General features: G+C 37.2%; 1 protein-coding gene and 1 pseudogene across 1 annotated transcript in view; both read left to right on the top strand.

Moving 5' to 3' along the window:
• UVRAG (UV radiation resistance associated) overlaps nt 1-14,837 on the top strand; it is a 363,917-nt gene that overhangs the window by 242,990 nt on the left and 106,090 nt on the right. The window lies entirely within an intron of this gene.
• On the top strand, nt 5,387-10,335 carry LOC132429663 (tomoregulin-1 pseudogene; annotated as a pseudogene).

The following is a 14,837-nucleotide window of genomic DNA, read 5'->3' as shown; positions in this document are numbered from 1 at the left end:
CTTTCCAGGGTATTAGGTGTTCCACCGAATCATGTCTTCATGGGAAAATAGGAATTAAATGACTAATTGGATAAATTATGCTTATTGTAATAGGCCTAGGAATCCTCAGCCTCTGCCCTCTCTGATTACCTGTTTCATCTGGCCATTGGAATGTGATATATTAGGGTTCAAAGCTCTATTTAGCTAGTTTTGCTACAAGGGGGAAAAAAGACACCAAAAACTAGTTTTCTCCTTTGTATGGTCTGTTTGAAGCCCAGGTCTGGACTGATGCCTTGCCTAAACCATTACTTGTGCACCTGCACACTGTAAAGGGAAACTCTGAAATCTTTGCTGCATTTCATTTTGAGGCTCAGACCACAAAACGCGAAGGAATGTAGCCAGAGTCCAGCTGCAACGTTCTTTTACCCCTTATTTCGTTTTTCACTGAGGACTGAAAAGTAGGTTTTAAAGTGATTTTTGAAATGAAATGTGTTGGTCATTGTTGTTGTGCTACTTAACCATCTGTTAGGTAATACATTCAGAATAGACTAGCTCAATAGATTGAGCTACGACATAGCTGGTCAGAGCATTTGGCTTTTCAAGCCCTCAAAAGATGTCTGAAATTTTTTGTTTTATTTTCAGAAGGAGAAATAGGGAGTGGTGTAAATTGGCAGGCACTTTTGAAACTTCCTGGCCTGTCCCTGACAAGGTTTTTACAGATCTCTAAAAGCTGGTCAGCTATTTTTCTGTAGTGGGATTATTGGAACCAAGAGAAATGGTAGTGCTGCTTTTCCCATTTTGTGGATTTTTTTGTGCTTATGTTTATTCCTGTGGAAGATCTTGACTAAAACCCCAGGAATTGCTTTTTTAACCTGATTGATTCTGATTTCTTTTAGAAACAAATTCTAGAGTACAAAGAAATTGTGATCTATCCAAAATCAGACAATCCTGGGCCCAGATCGTAGTCACTGCATGTGGATTTCATGCTCATGAGAGAAGGAATGGTCAGTTCTAACGATCTGCCACCTTTTTGTGACTGGGGTGCATATGGCCATCATGTATACTTACACATAAAGGAGCTGGGGAGACAGATCCCCAAGCCTGTGACTTGAGCCACCTTTCAGCCACCTTGGCATGTCTGGATGTTTATGGAGCTTCCCCTTCAGCATAACCAGGTTGCATTTTGCCAGGAGGGAAGGGACAAAGGAATTTGCTGAGTGGCAGTGATCAGACTGATGGCCTATCTGTATTCCTTCAGCCTACCTCTTGGCCTGGCCACACTGCCCTATTAATAAATGAATGAGAATTTTTTCTAATGGTGTCTCCTTGAATCAGTGAGAATACTTTGAACTTTATTTGCATAAGTAGCAGATTCTCTATAGAAATAGTGACTGACCCTTGGGATTTCATTAGCATGTATTGAAAACCTAAATTTTTTCTGACTATAATTCTGACTCCTCATTGCTATTCTTCTCTGCTTTAGGCATAAGATGTTGACACATCTTATATTAAAAATTCTAGATTCTTTCGTATAAACATTGTCGGCTTCTGTTTGTAATCGAGCTGTTTTAATGTGGAGAGTTCAGAAGTAGTCGCTGTTTTCACTAAATTAGCATGTTTACTTTCGTGGCATCCAATTAAATCTGATGGCCTCCTTCCAGAAGTGGGAGATTTTCACATGATGCTTAGGCTTAAGTGATGTGGCCTTAATTTTCAACTCTTCTACTGTTTATCCTATAAATTAGAACATTTTTTGTAACCTTTCATCTTCATTTTATTATAGGTTGTTGCTCAGATGCTGGCATTTAAAGTAGTCAGGAACTCAGACCTCAGACCTTTATATTGAACAATGATTGTGATGACTTGAGGCAGAGGGTGAACCAAATGCTTTGGTTTTCTATTTTTTCTTGCTGTGCACCTTAAAAGTATAATCAAACGAATATTTTTCAGTGTGCCTAATATAGCTGAAATGAATAAAATTATTAGTTCTTTCAGGTTTTCTACTTGATTACAGGAGTGTGACCTAAGTTGAAAAATCTCTGTTCATGTGAAAACTTTCCCAAATGCCTATAGTCCAGCTCCATTATAACTACCTAAGAGTACACAGTGGAACAAAAATAAAGATGAAAAAAAATGTTTCTGTACATGCAGCATTGTAGACGTGTTTTAAAACCAGTCAGAATATTCTTAGGTCGTATGAGTCAACCCTTCATTTCACAAATGGAGAAAGAGGTTGCAAGATGAAGTAAGGTCAAATAAGTTAACTAAGCCTTCACGTTGATCTGGCCCCCTGAGGGAATCAAGCCCAGAAGATGGTCCAATTGTTAAGCGTAGTACTTTTAAGCAAGCATTTAGGAGATGGAAGAAGTATATTTATCAAAAAGGGGCTATAGGGCTTCCCTGGTGGCGCAGTGGTTGAGAGTCCGCCTGCCGATGCAGGGGACACGGGTTCGTGCCCCGGTCCGGGAAGATCCCACATGCCACAGAGCGGCTAGGCCCGTGAGCCATGGCCGCTGAGCCTTCGCGTCTGGAGCCTGTGCTCCAACGGGAGAGGCCACAACAGTGAGAGGCCCGCGTACTGCAAAAAAAAAAAAAGGGGGGGGGCTATATATGAGACTGAAATACCCCTTTCCTGGTTTAGGGGAAGCTCACTGGTAAAAAATGCCATGATGTGAATTCCTATATATTAAGCGGAGTCACCGTGTTCTTATTGAAAATGTTAATTATTTAAATCTCATTTATCAGTTGGTTCACTTAACATTTGTTTTTCCTCTAAAAGGTACAATGCAAAATGCCTCTCTTTTCTTCTCTCTTTCCTCAATTTATTTAAACTAGGCAGAGTTTGTTTTTGGTTTTTTATCACTTAAGTCTTTGAAGTTATGTTGGGACTTCACCTGTAATCACTGAGCAACTGGGGAAAGGTTGTCCTCTCTGAGTCTTGGTTCACCTGGTATAATATCTATGCCACTAGATTATCATGAGGTTTAAATGAAGCACAGTGCTTGGCACACAGAAGATGCTCAATAAAATTTTGCACCTACGATTATGTATACTTTGAGCTTTGCAACAGTAATTCCAGGCAGCCATGTATTTTTTTTTTCTAATTCTAGGTGCTAAAAGGAAACGTGGGCCTAAGAAAAGGTTAAGGAAAATTAAAAATGCAACCCAGTAGAATAGTACTAGATTTCTTTTTGTAGTAATGCCACAGGGTACATCGTCTTTCAGTCATTGGTGTAAGTGGAAAGGACTAATGAAGTTTCCCAGAGCACAGGGTAAAATAAACTGTTGCAGGGGCTTCCCTGGTGGCGCAGTGGTTGAGAGTGCGCCTGCCGATGCAGGGGACACAGGTTCGTGCCCCAGTCCGGGAGAATCCCACATGCCGTGGAGCGGCTGGGCCCATGAGCCTGTGCGTCCGGAGCCTGTGCTCCGTAACAGGAGAGGCCACAACAGTGAGAGGCCCGCGTACCACACACCCAAAAAAACAAAACAAAAACTGTTGCAGGTCTGAAGGCTTGTTTCTTACTTCAACTACTCAGGGAGTTTACTGCCTAATATCTGCTAATGAGTCAAGTAAGTGTCTGTGTTTTAGAACCTATCGGTTCAGCGAATGCTGAAACCCTTATTCATAAAAGGAATGTAGAGCAGGTTCAAATAGTTAAACAGTTCCCAGCCTGGCCCGCTACTTACTTTTTTAGTCTTATCCCAGTGCCCTCTCAGTTCATAACCTAATTGTGGTTGTACATAAAGCTCTTCCATTATTATCTAAAACTTGCCTTGTAAAGTCTTTCTTAATTCCCCATAGTTTGATGGACTGTCGTAGCCTTTTGTGATCCTATGAGCAATTCTTTCTATGTAGTATCTCAGAAATGAGTTATGTTTATATATGTTCTCATTTCATTTTAACAGCAACCCAGTGATACAAGTGATGTATTAGAGTTGTCTTTTTGTTGTCTGAAATATTTTCAGTGTAGAAACTGCATCTTACTTGGCATGAAACTTACTCCATTGTCTTACCCAGAGCCTTGTATTGTGTAAACACTCAATCAATATTTTTTGAATTGAATTAGGAGAGCAAAAGGGATGTTCAGTTTCTGCAAATGCTATTAAGTAATCTGACACTCCATGCTCTAGCCCATAGTTTTAACTCTAGATGCTCTGGCCAGGACAATCCTTGTTTCATACACTCCCTTAGGACCATGGGAAGCTATTAACTTCAGTGCCTGTTGTAATCCAAGGCACAGGCAGTCGTGCTAATTGGGCTGTGTTCAGGAGTGAGAGCAAAGAGTGTGTTTTAAAATGAGGAATCCCCATGGAAATTTTAGGCAGCAGAAATCAACAAAATAAAAATGCAGAAGGTGGTTGCTGGGTGAAACAGGAAATGAACACCCTACGGAGATTAGGCAGTCCACTGAGAGAGGGGAAATGTGGAAAATGAGTCAAAAGTAATTGTGTAGCCATTTCATCTCTGACATTTGGAAGCATATTGTTGTGTGTGTTGTTTTTAATGAAGTGTGTTTTACAGTGCTGATGTTATTATCTGGATGAGGAAGTCTTCTCTAGTATTATTGTCATCTCAGCTTTCTGCAACCAACTAAATTAAAATACAGTAATATAATGGGACAGTGGAATAAAAAAGAAAACCAGATGACTCTGACATGTGACCCTAACTTGAACTTACTGCTTTTCTGGTTTGCAGTGTGCTCAAATCAGTGTAGAGAGGTTCAATGTAATGCTTTGAGGGACCGGGGAAAGTAGAGGAATAATATATTTAGTTAATAGTGGGCTATGTCATGGGTTAAAGATTGTTACATTATTAGAATATGTGAAATCAGTGTTTCTCAATAGGAGGTCCCCAGAGCATCAGTGAGTTCTCCAGGTAGCATGGACTGGCCTTCTGCGGTCTGTTATTAATGTGCATCATATGACGGCATAGATGCTTTGGATTCTGATATGAATTAATCATTTACTCTAATAAATAAGACTTTGAAGAATGAAGACATTGAAAGTAGTATCTTTCTTTCCTTTAATTCTTATGTTAGATCTTTTGATAGGCAAATAGTGAGGGATATGAGGATAATTATATCAAGCCAGAGAGTTTGGAGTAAGTGATTTGTGGAATCTTTCAGTTTTCTGAAGAAATAAATGGGTGGAAAGGTAAGAAAATTATTTTTAGGTAGATGTGAACTTACTGTAACTTCCCAAAGCATCTTATTATAATAGTTCTTTAGACAGTTTTCTAGGAATAACATTTATGTCTTGGATAATAGTGTAATTGTAAAACAAATTTATATCATTCTTTTAACCAGATGGTTCTATTCACTGCCATTTTTTGCTCCTCTCCCCACAATAATTTACAGTTATAAGATCACCAAATGTAACTTCTGAATTGGATTAAATGATCAATTGGTTTTCAGAGTTTTTCTTCTCTAATTCCTTGAAATGAAAAATTGATATGAGAGTTAACTCATGTATAGTTAAGTCACAGGAGAGTTAAATTACAAAAGACTTACATCACTGAAGTCAGACCATATGTTGAGGACTAGTACATGTTTGTCACTGCACAAGATGCTGGTATTAGGTGAAATTACTCAGCTGCTGAAGTGGCATCAGGGATGGAGAGCAAGTCAGTAGACAGTCATCCTCAGCATTATAAGGGTCATGTTAGAAATACTTGGGGATGAGTTGAGCAGCCAGCAAAGGCATGCTTGAGGTGGCCCCTAAACATCTGAGCTGCTGAGTGTGGAAGAGGCTTAGGAGCTGCCCAAGCAAAGGCTAGATACAACAGAAGGACACACACCCTGGCAAAAAACAGGTATTGCCCCTTTCCATTGGCCAAAGCATCTAGTTTCTCACCCAGCCTGGTGAGTGACTTCAGGTTGCTCAGCAGTTTTCTTTTAGGCATAAATAAAAGAGGGATAAGTTAATAGTTCAATCTTTAGTTGATGTAAAAATGAAAATTACTTTCAAAGATGATTAGCTTTGAGTGGTTAATATCAATATACATATATCCATTTATTCAAAGCATAGTAATATATCTTTATAAAGTGTTCTGGATCACAGGTTGGTTATAATAAATATATGACTAATTTGACTTAAATATATATTCACTTCCATATATATTTAACAGGGATTAACTATATATATTGGCATGTGAATAATAAAAGTTGTGTTTTCTAAACTTAGGAAAGGAGAAATGGCTTTGCCACTTCACTCTTCTGAAAGAACTTCAGTATCAAGCACATCTTGAACCAGTTTATTTTGCCTCACTAGTCTCTGTGCACTGGCTTTAGAGAAATGTGAAGAGTAAAAGAGGGAATTTATATAAAATTACCATTGCATATAATAGTCAGTCAGTAAATATTTGTATACGGGGTGATAATAATAAGTAGAAATGAGAAATTTGAGAAGTCCATGGCTTCTAATTCAGAAAGGATCTCTTAAATAAATCACAGAAACATACAGACCATAATATGAGAAATGATCCATAACTTTGATTTCATTTCTTAAAACTTGCTAATAACAAAATGAAAAGGTAAGCCACAAATCAGGAGAAGAGATTTGTTACCACATAGATCAGCCAAGGGTCAGGATCCAGAATATGTGGGGAAGAAAACCTTTATATATTAATAAGAAAAGGAGCAGTCAACCCAATAGAAATATGGACATAGTGTATAAAGCAGCTGTTACAGAAGAACAAACCCTAAATATCTAATAACATAAGGACAAAATACTCACTAGTATTTTACTAGTCTCACTGGTAATCAGGAAAATGCAAATTAACACCACAAGAGATACCATTTTACCTCCATCAACCTGGCCAGAAGTCGAATGAATGTCTGTTTAGTACCTAATTTGGTGAGCATATAGATGAAAAGGAACTCTTATCCTTTGTGAGAGTTTCAGTTAGTTTGTTTCAGAGGGCAATTTGAAAATACAGTTAAATCTGCACAAACTTTCCTCAACCTAACAGCCTCACTCCTGGTTATATATTAGGCTTTTGAGTAGCTTTTACATTTATGCTATCTATGAATATTTATTGTGTCTGTATTATGTAGATAATTAAATTATCTCTTGGCTACCTCTATTATTCTGTATTGGAATTATTCACAATTATATAGCTAGTATATACTTTTTTTTAAAGTGACTCTATCCTTTTGTACTATTCCTTTCAGGGTCTCCATTACATTGAAACATAATTTTCTTTTTTTATAAATTTATTTATTCATTCATTCATTCATTTATTTATTTATGGCTGTGTTGGATCCTCGTTGCTGTGCGCGGGCTTTCTCTAGTTGCAGTGAGCGGGGGCTACTCTTTGTTGCGGTGAGCAGGCTTCTCATTGTGGCTTCTCATGTTTTGGAGCACGGGCTCTAGGCGTGCAGGCTTCATTAGTTGTGGCATGTGGGCTCAGTAGTTGTGGCTTGTGGGCTCTGGAGCTCAGGCTCAGTAGTTGTGGTGCACGGGCTTAGTTGCTCCGTGGCATGTGGGATCTTCCCGGGCCAGGGCTCGAACCCGTGTCCCTTGCATTGGCAGGCAGATTCTTAATCACTGCGCCACCAGGGAAGCCCCCCCACCTTTTTTTCTTAAAGCTACTTCCTTTAAGACTAGAATACATGTTTCTTTGTATACAGCATCTCCTTTTCATACAGGGTTGATGCAGGTGGTTACTTTTTCTCCTAATTCATATAATTTTCATATACCAGTTCTTGATTAGTTTTATAGTAGTGGTTCTCCATATTTACTTTTGAGGAAATATTGATGATAATAAATGCCAAGAATTTTGAGTGCTACTCATTTATATTATTGGAAACCTTTTTTAAAAACTTATAAAAGAATTAGTTCTTCCCATCCTGCTTGTTAGTAACTCCCATTAATATAAATGATGACTCCCAGGTTCATGATGTGGAGAGTCTAGTGATGAAATACTAGAAGTGTTAACAGTAGTTAGTTATAGAAATTTACTGCTGTAAGTTAATTAAACACACCAGTAAGCAACTGGAGCGTTTTATTATTTAGTTTGTATAAATATACAGTTGGAAAGTTAATGAGAAATGGCAAGTCTCTTGGAGTTTGATTGACAGCTATACTAAACCTTTTTAAAATGTGTAGATGACGAATGAATTTATTGAGACAACTTCTGTTGTAAAATATTCCATAGAAGGAATATTTATTTTTGAGTGTGCAGTAGCATAATTTTGTCATTTCTGACTTTAAAAAATTAGTTACTAGAGGAAAAACTTTTTAGAAGTCACCTCCTAATATTGAATTTGCTAAATAGTGTTCTGTATGGGAGATACAAGACTTTCTTTTATTATTTTCTGGCTTCTATATTATTTGTGGTCTCTGCATAAATCAAAAAATGGGAGATTCCTGAGGTGGTTGAAAAGAATTTGGTAAATAAATAGCATGTTATTTTCCTTCAGAGGTTTCTAGGGGAAATGATAAGCAGTATTCTGTTCTAGGAAGATACAGCTTGGTCACACTTAATTGAAAGAAGTTTCCTTTCTCATTTTGTATCATTTTGGGGGGAACCTACCTGTCTTTTTAGCATGCAATTTGGAATAGACACTTAACTCAATTTTGTAGTATTTTTATTATTAAATGCTAATTCAAAGTCAGGGTTCATAGTATCAGAATTATAAACACATAAATGAACCTGCTCACCTATTCGTTCATTCATCAAATGTTCAGTAATTATGTACTGCCTGAGAGACATTTTTCTAGGTCTTTGGATTATAGTAATGGGGGCGCTGGTGGGATGAATTCGGAGATTGGGATTGACATATATACACTAATATGTATAAAATAGATAACTAATAAGAAGCTGTTGTATAAAAAAATAAAATAAAATTCAAAACAAAAAAATGGCAGGGACTTCCATGGTGGCGCAGTGGTTAAGAATCCACCTGCCAATGCAGGGGACACGGGTTTGCTCCCTGGTCCCGGAAGATCCCATGTGCTGTGAGCAACTAAGCCCATGTGCTACAACTACTGAGCCTGCGCTCTAGAGCCTGCGAGAGCCACACCTACTGAGCCCATGTACCTAGAGCCCATGCTCTGCAAAAAGAGAAGCCACTGCAATGAGAAGCCCGTGCCCCACAACGAAGAGTAGCCCCTGCTCACCTCAACTAGAGAAAGCCCGAGCGCAGCAACGAAGACTCAGCACGGCCAAAAAACCAAAAAGGCACAAAATTCTCAGAAGTTATGTATATGTGCCATACAAATTATATTCCCATCTGTGGATCAAATGGGGACACGTACCAAAATGAATGCTTTCCCAGAAGGGCTGGTTGTAAGCACCAGGAAGAGATAATAGTAGTAGCAAGGGGACCATGCTACTCTGATAATGGCTCTGGATCTGGAGAGAGAGAATAGGAAGGGGCAGGGAGAGTTGTTCATGGAAAACACTCCAAGTGTGGACCTTGCAAATATAAAGCTGAGTGTGATGAAGATACAGAGAATGTTGGGTGTGTATGTAATATAGATTGCAGTGGATACAGTTTTAATCCTGTGTCTGCTTCTGATAGGAGTTCCTATAACAATCCCTGTTTTGTTCGAGAAGCATCTTATATAAAACAAGAACAGATTGATATAAGGCATCTTGGTCATTGTACAGACACAGATGACACTAGTTTGTTGGGAAAGAAAAATGATGGACTACAATATCAACCAGATGTGAAAGATGCTAGTGATCAAAGGGAAGATGTTTATATTGGAAACCACATGCTTTGCCCTGAAAACCTCAGTAGTTACTGTATCCATGGAAAATGTGAATTCATTTATTCTACTCAGGCTTCTTGTAGATGTGAGTCTGGTTACACTGGACAGCACTGTGAAAAGATAGACTTTAGTATTCTCTATGTAGTGCCAAGTAGGCAAAAGCTCACTCATGTTCTTACTGCAGCAATTATTGGAGCTGTACAGATTGCCATTATAGTAGCAGTTGTCATGTGCATAACAAGAAAATGCCCTAAAAACAATAGAGGACGACAGCAGCAAAACATAGGCCATTTTACTTCAGATACATATTTCCAGAATGGTTTAAACTGATGACTTTTATATGTATACTGACGATGTGATGTACATATAAATTATGTCTTTTTTTTAAAGAATGGAAATATTTATTTCAGAGGCCTTCTTTTTGGACATTTTTAGTGTACTGTTGGCTCGTATTTAGAATATTCAGCTACAACAGTTTTGGACTGTTTAGTCTTTGTTTTATGTTTTTAAATACAGAAATTGATTTCACAAATTTGTATTACATGGTAATTCTAAGACTTGTTCTTTACCCATGCAATGTAATATTTTTGCAAAGACGGACCACTTCCAAATGGTTATAAAGTCATACCCACTTCTTCCACAGTGACCACAGCAAATGACCAAGCTTGAACTGAAGGTAAAGATATTTACAGATTACTTTTCTTACAAAAAAATCTAGAAGACACTGTGTTTAGACATTTCAATGTTCTTGAGATTTATTAACCGATTTTTTAGACACTACCTGTTGCATGAACTGTAAAGCTGTGTGTGTTAGGTGTAAAATATTTATAAGATGTATGAACTAGAATTTGATCATTTCTCTCTTTGAAAAAATAATACTGAATTTTTTAAAGTATATGGTAGCAATGATGGAACGGATCACTGAAAAGTAGATTTAGATGTTGTGAAAATAGTCTGTTTAACAAACAGATTTGAATAAAGCTTACTCTGTCATTTAAAAAAAAACAGTTAAAACTATCTCCTTTTTTCCTTTTTAAAATAAATGATTAGTTTAAAATCAATTCTGTAAAGGCTAGATGTTTTTATAGAGCAGATACAGACTAAGAAAGTGAGCATATTATCTCAGCTTATTATCTAATTTGAGAGATAATAAAAATACCTTGTTTTGTGCCTTTTATTCAGTAACACTCCTTTCTTTACCTTGTCTTATGAACACATTGCAAGATTCATCAGGCATACCCCTGGGAGAGCAAGAAAGACAATCTGATTTTGAGCAGAGAATGATATGGCTGGTTGATGGGCGGTTTGGGACTAGTCTCAACAGTCATTTTGTCACTAAGAGTAAAGGCCCGATTATTGACTAGAAAGTACTTTTTAGATAAAGTTTTAGGACCAACTTAAAAGTTGTTAGTTCAGAATATCTATTACAGTTTTTTGGCTTTTCCAGTGAAAATAATGTAATTATGCTTAAATGACCCAGTCCTCACTCCCTGCAAAAATATGCTGACATCAGGACCTATTTGTTTGACAACATTAATTCAGAGGAACAATAAGCAGTATTTTCACACTCAAAACTAGCCAATGACATAAAAGTTTACAAATATTAAATTAGAAATGCTTCATTGTCATGAGTTTCACACATGGGTGTGCCTGAATGTACACTTGTATACACAGAGCAACATCAGGTAATATTAGAAAAAGATCAATTCCTAGAACTCAGATAATCATTATATTCACCAGATGTCTTTTGAGTAAAATATTCCTCTTCTCTCTATTGTGTTTCAAACACTTGAACTCCTGGAAGACACTAAAACTCAATTTGAGTATACACTGTCTTCATCTAGGAGTCATACACTTACTGAGGGTTAAATTGTTTATAGCTCTTTCAGTTAACTCTTTTCTACTTTAATCTTTTATGAAATGTCCTGGGGGTAGGAAACCCAAAGGGGAAATCCATGGACATATAAAGAAAGGCCGAAAAAATAGGAGAATACACATATAAGGAAATAGAAATAATAATATAAAAAAAGACTTTTAAGAATTTCAAAATTCTCAAAGGAGGAAATAGCATCCATAAAAGAAGAATGAGATTTTATGAAACAGAAATAGGTAGTTGTTGGGACTTCCCTGGTTGTCCAGTGGCTGAGACTCCATGTTCCCAATGCAGGGGGCCCGGCTTCGATCCCTGGCCAGGCAACTAGATCCCACATGCTGCAACTAAAGGTCCTGCATGCCGCAATTAAAAAGATCCCACCTGCCATGCAACGAAGATCCCGTGTGCTGCAGCTAAGACCAGGTGCAGCCAAATAAATTAAAAAGAAAAAGAAATAGGTAGTTGTGACTCAAGAGACATAGAAAAATGTATTTTTTAAAAAGACCCTCATAAATAGTATACTAGACACACTTAAGCAGAGAATTTGTGAATAGTAAATAGAAATGAAAAATGTCACCCAGAATGCAGCCCAGAGAGATAAAGAGATATATGAGACAGAAGTTATAGGACACAGAGGTTAATTAAGAGGTGTCAACATGTATCTAATAGGAATATTCTAGGAATAGAGATTAGAGGGAATGGCAATGAAGAAGTGTTATTTAAAAGTGGCTGAGTAAAAAAATACAGAGAGGTAATTATGACAACAGAAAAGGAGACACTTATAGATACAACAGAGACTGAAAAATCATAAGAACATACTGTGACAACTTTTAGGTAGAATGGATTTTTTTAGCAAAAAGTATATAAAATATAACAAAATTGATTTTAAAAGAAATGGGAAAACTGAATAAGATCTGTTTCCGGAGCATGATAGAATAGATATCTGGACCAACACTGAAAATGTAGGATTAAAAAAAGAATCTTTTTTTTTTTTCTGATTGTCATTCTCTTAATGCTTTTTTTTAAAATTATTTATTTATTTATATTTATTTATTTTTGGCTGTGTTGGGGCTTCGTTTCTGTGCGAGGGCTCTCTCTAGTTGTGGCAAGCGTGGGCCACTCTTCATCGCGGTACGCGGGCCTCTCACTGTCACGGCCTCGTCTTGTTGCGGAGCACAAGCTCCAGACACACAGGCTCAGTAGTTGTGGCCTGTGTGCACAGACCTAGTTGCTCCGCGGCATGTGGGATCTTCCCAGACCAGGGCTCGAACCCGTGTTCCCTGCACTGGCAGGCAGATTCTCAACCACTGCGCCACCAGGGAAGCCCAAAAAAAGAATCTTAAATGTATCTATTAGTTAACAATAAAATAAAGAATACTTAGGTCAAAGAATACTGAGTGATGGCAAGAACCTAGAGAGATAAGGTGAGCAAGCATTTGCCTTGAAGGCATTTAATAAACAACCTGATCAGGATAATATGAGAAACAGACTTGGTAGACAAACTGATTTATGGACATAAATACAAAAATACAAATTAAAATGTGTGCAAGCTGAATCGAGCAGTTGAGAAGAGTCAATGGCTCAACACTAAAAAGTCTTCCACATAATTCACTCATTAACAGATAAACAGAAATATCACGTGGTTGTTTTTTTACTAAGTGCAGAAAAAGCATTCAATAAAATTCAACACTTATTTAGAAAGACAATAATAGGTTTTGATTAGGAGCATAAACTGTAGAACCAGATGGCATGAGTTTGAATCTAAACTCTTACTTACTGTGTATGGTATTGTCTTGATTTCATGCTTGTTAGATGTTGGGCAGAGAACCCAACTATGCTGTGCCTGGACTTCTGACCTACAAAAAATACGAGCTAATAAATGAGTGGCTTTTTTAAAAAATTGAGGTGTGATGGACATATAACATTATATTAGTTTCAGGTATACAATATAATGACTCAATATTTGTATATGCTGAGAGCTGATCACGACAATAAGGCTAGTTACCATCCATCACCATACAAAGTTACAAATGTTTTCCTTGTAATGAGAACTTTTAAGATTTATATGTTGTTTTAATCTGAGAAATGTTTTGTATTTTTTTAATAGTAATAGAAAACAGTTACATCACGTGACCTTGGACAAATTACTTGATCTCCCAATGCTTTACTTTATTGTCTGTAAAGTGGAGATAATAATAGTACCCGCCTCATTAGGTGTTTGGGTGGATTCAATGAGCTAGTATGTGTAAAATATATTTGGCACATGGTAAAGCCTCAGATGATTGCAAATAGTACTAGTCGTTGTTATAGAAACTATTTGAAAACTAGAAAAAGCAGGGAATTTCCTTAAAATGCTAAAGAATAGTTATCAATCCTATAACAACCATTAGGCTAAATAGTGAAACTATTTCCATTAAAGTTAGAAAGCAGCTAAGGATGCCAGTTATTATACAGTAAAATATTTAAAAACATTATGCTTGAGGTCCTGGTCTATATAATTAAATGGAGAAAAGAGATGAAGTATAAATATTTTAAATAAAGGGACAAAATTGTCTTTTGCAGATATGAATGTTATGTAGAAGCTGTGAGGGAATCTGCAAACTATTAGAATTAGAAAACTAGCACGTTTGTTGGATATAAGATCAACATGAAAATTAAGTAAATTCTGTATACCAGTAATAACCAAATAGAGAGTGACCACAATATAAGTACCTTGTAATATATTTAATAAAAATGTGAAAGACTGGGCTTCCCTGGTGGCGCAGTGGTTGAGAGTCCGCCTGCCGATGCAGGGGACATGGGTTCGTGCCCCAGTCCGGGAGGATCCCACATACCGCAGAGCGGCTGGGCCCGTGAGCCATGACTGCTGGGCCCGCGCGTCCGGAGCCTGTGCTCCGCGACGAGAGAGGCCACAACAGTGAGAGGCCCGTGTACCACAAAAAAAAAAATGTGAAAGATCTTTATCAATGAAAAATATATAGCATTATAAAAATGATAATGAAGGACATAAAATATGTGAATAAACGAATGTACACATATATGTACCTGGTTTAACTAGGCCTTCTGCTACTCTGATTTTTATGAAAATATATCAAATTAGTTGGGCTAAAAAATAAATAGGATAACCAAATACTTTTTGGAGACTTTGGTTTTTTGTCCAGAAAATCATGGGGGAATCCCTTCTTCCTGTCAAGATTCAATTTAAAACAAAAATTTCCTTTTATAAGTTAGTGAGTGAAAACTTTAGCATGTAAATAGCAAAAAG

This window comes from Delphinus delphis, chromosome 8, assembly GCF_949987515.2.
Source record: "Delphinus delphis chromosome 8, mDelDel1.2, whole genome shotgun sequence".
NCBI lineage: Eukaryota > Metazoa > Chordata > Mammalia > Artiodactyla > Delphinidae > Delphinus > Delphinus delphis.
This window is presented reverse-complemented; position numbering and strand designations above follow the sequence as displayed.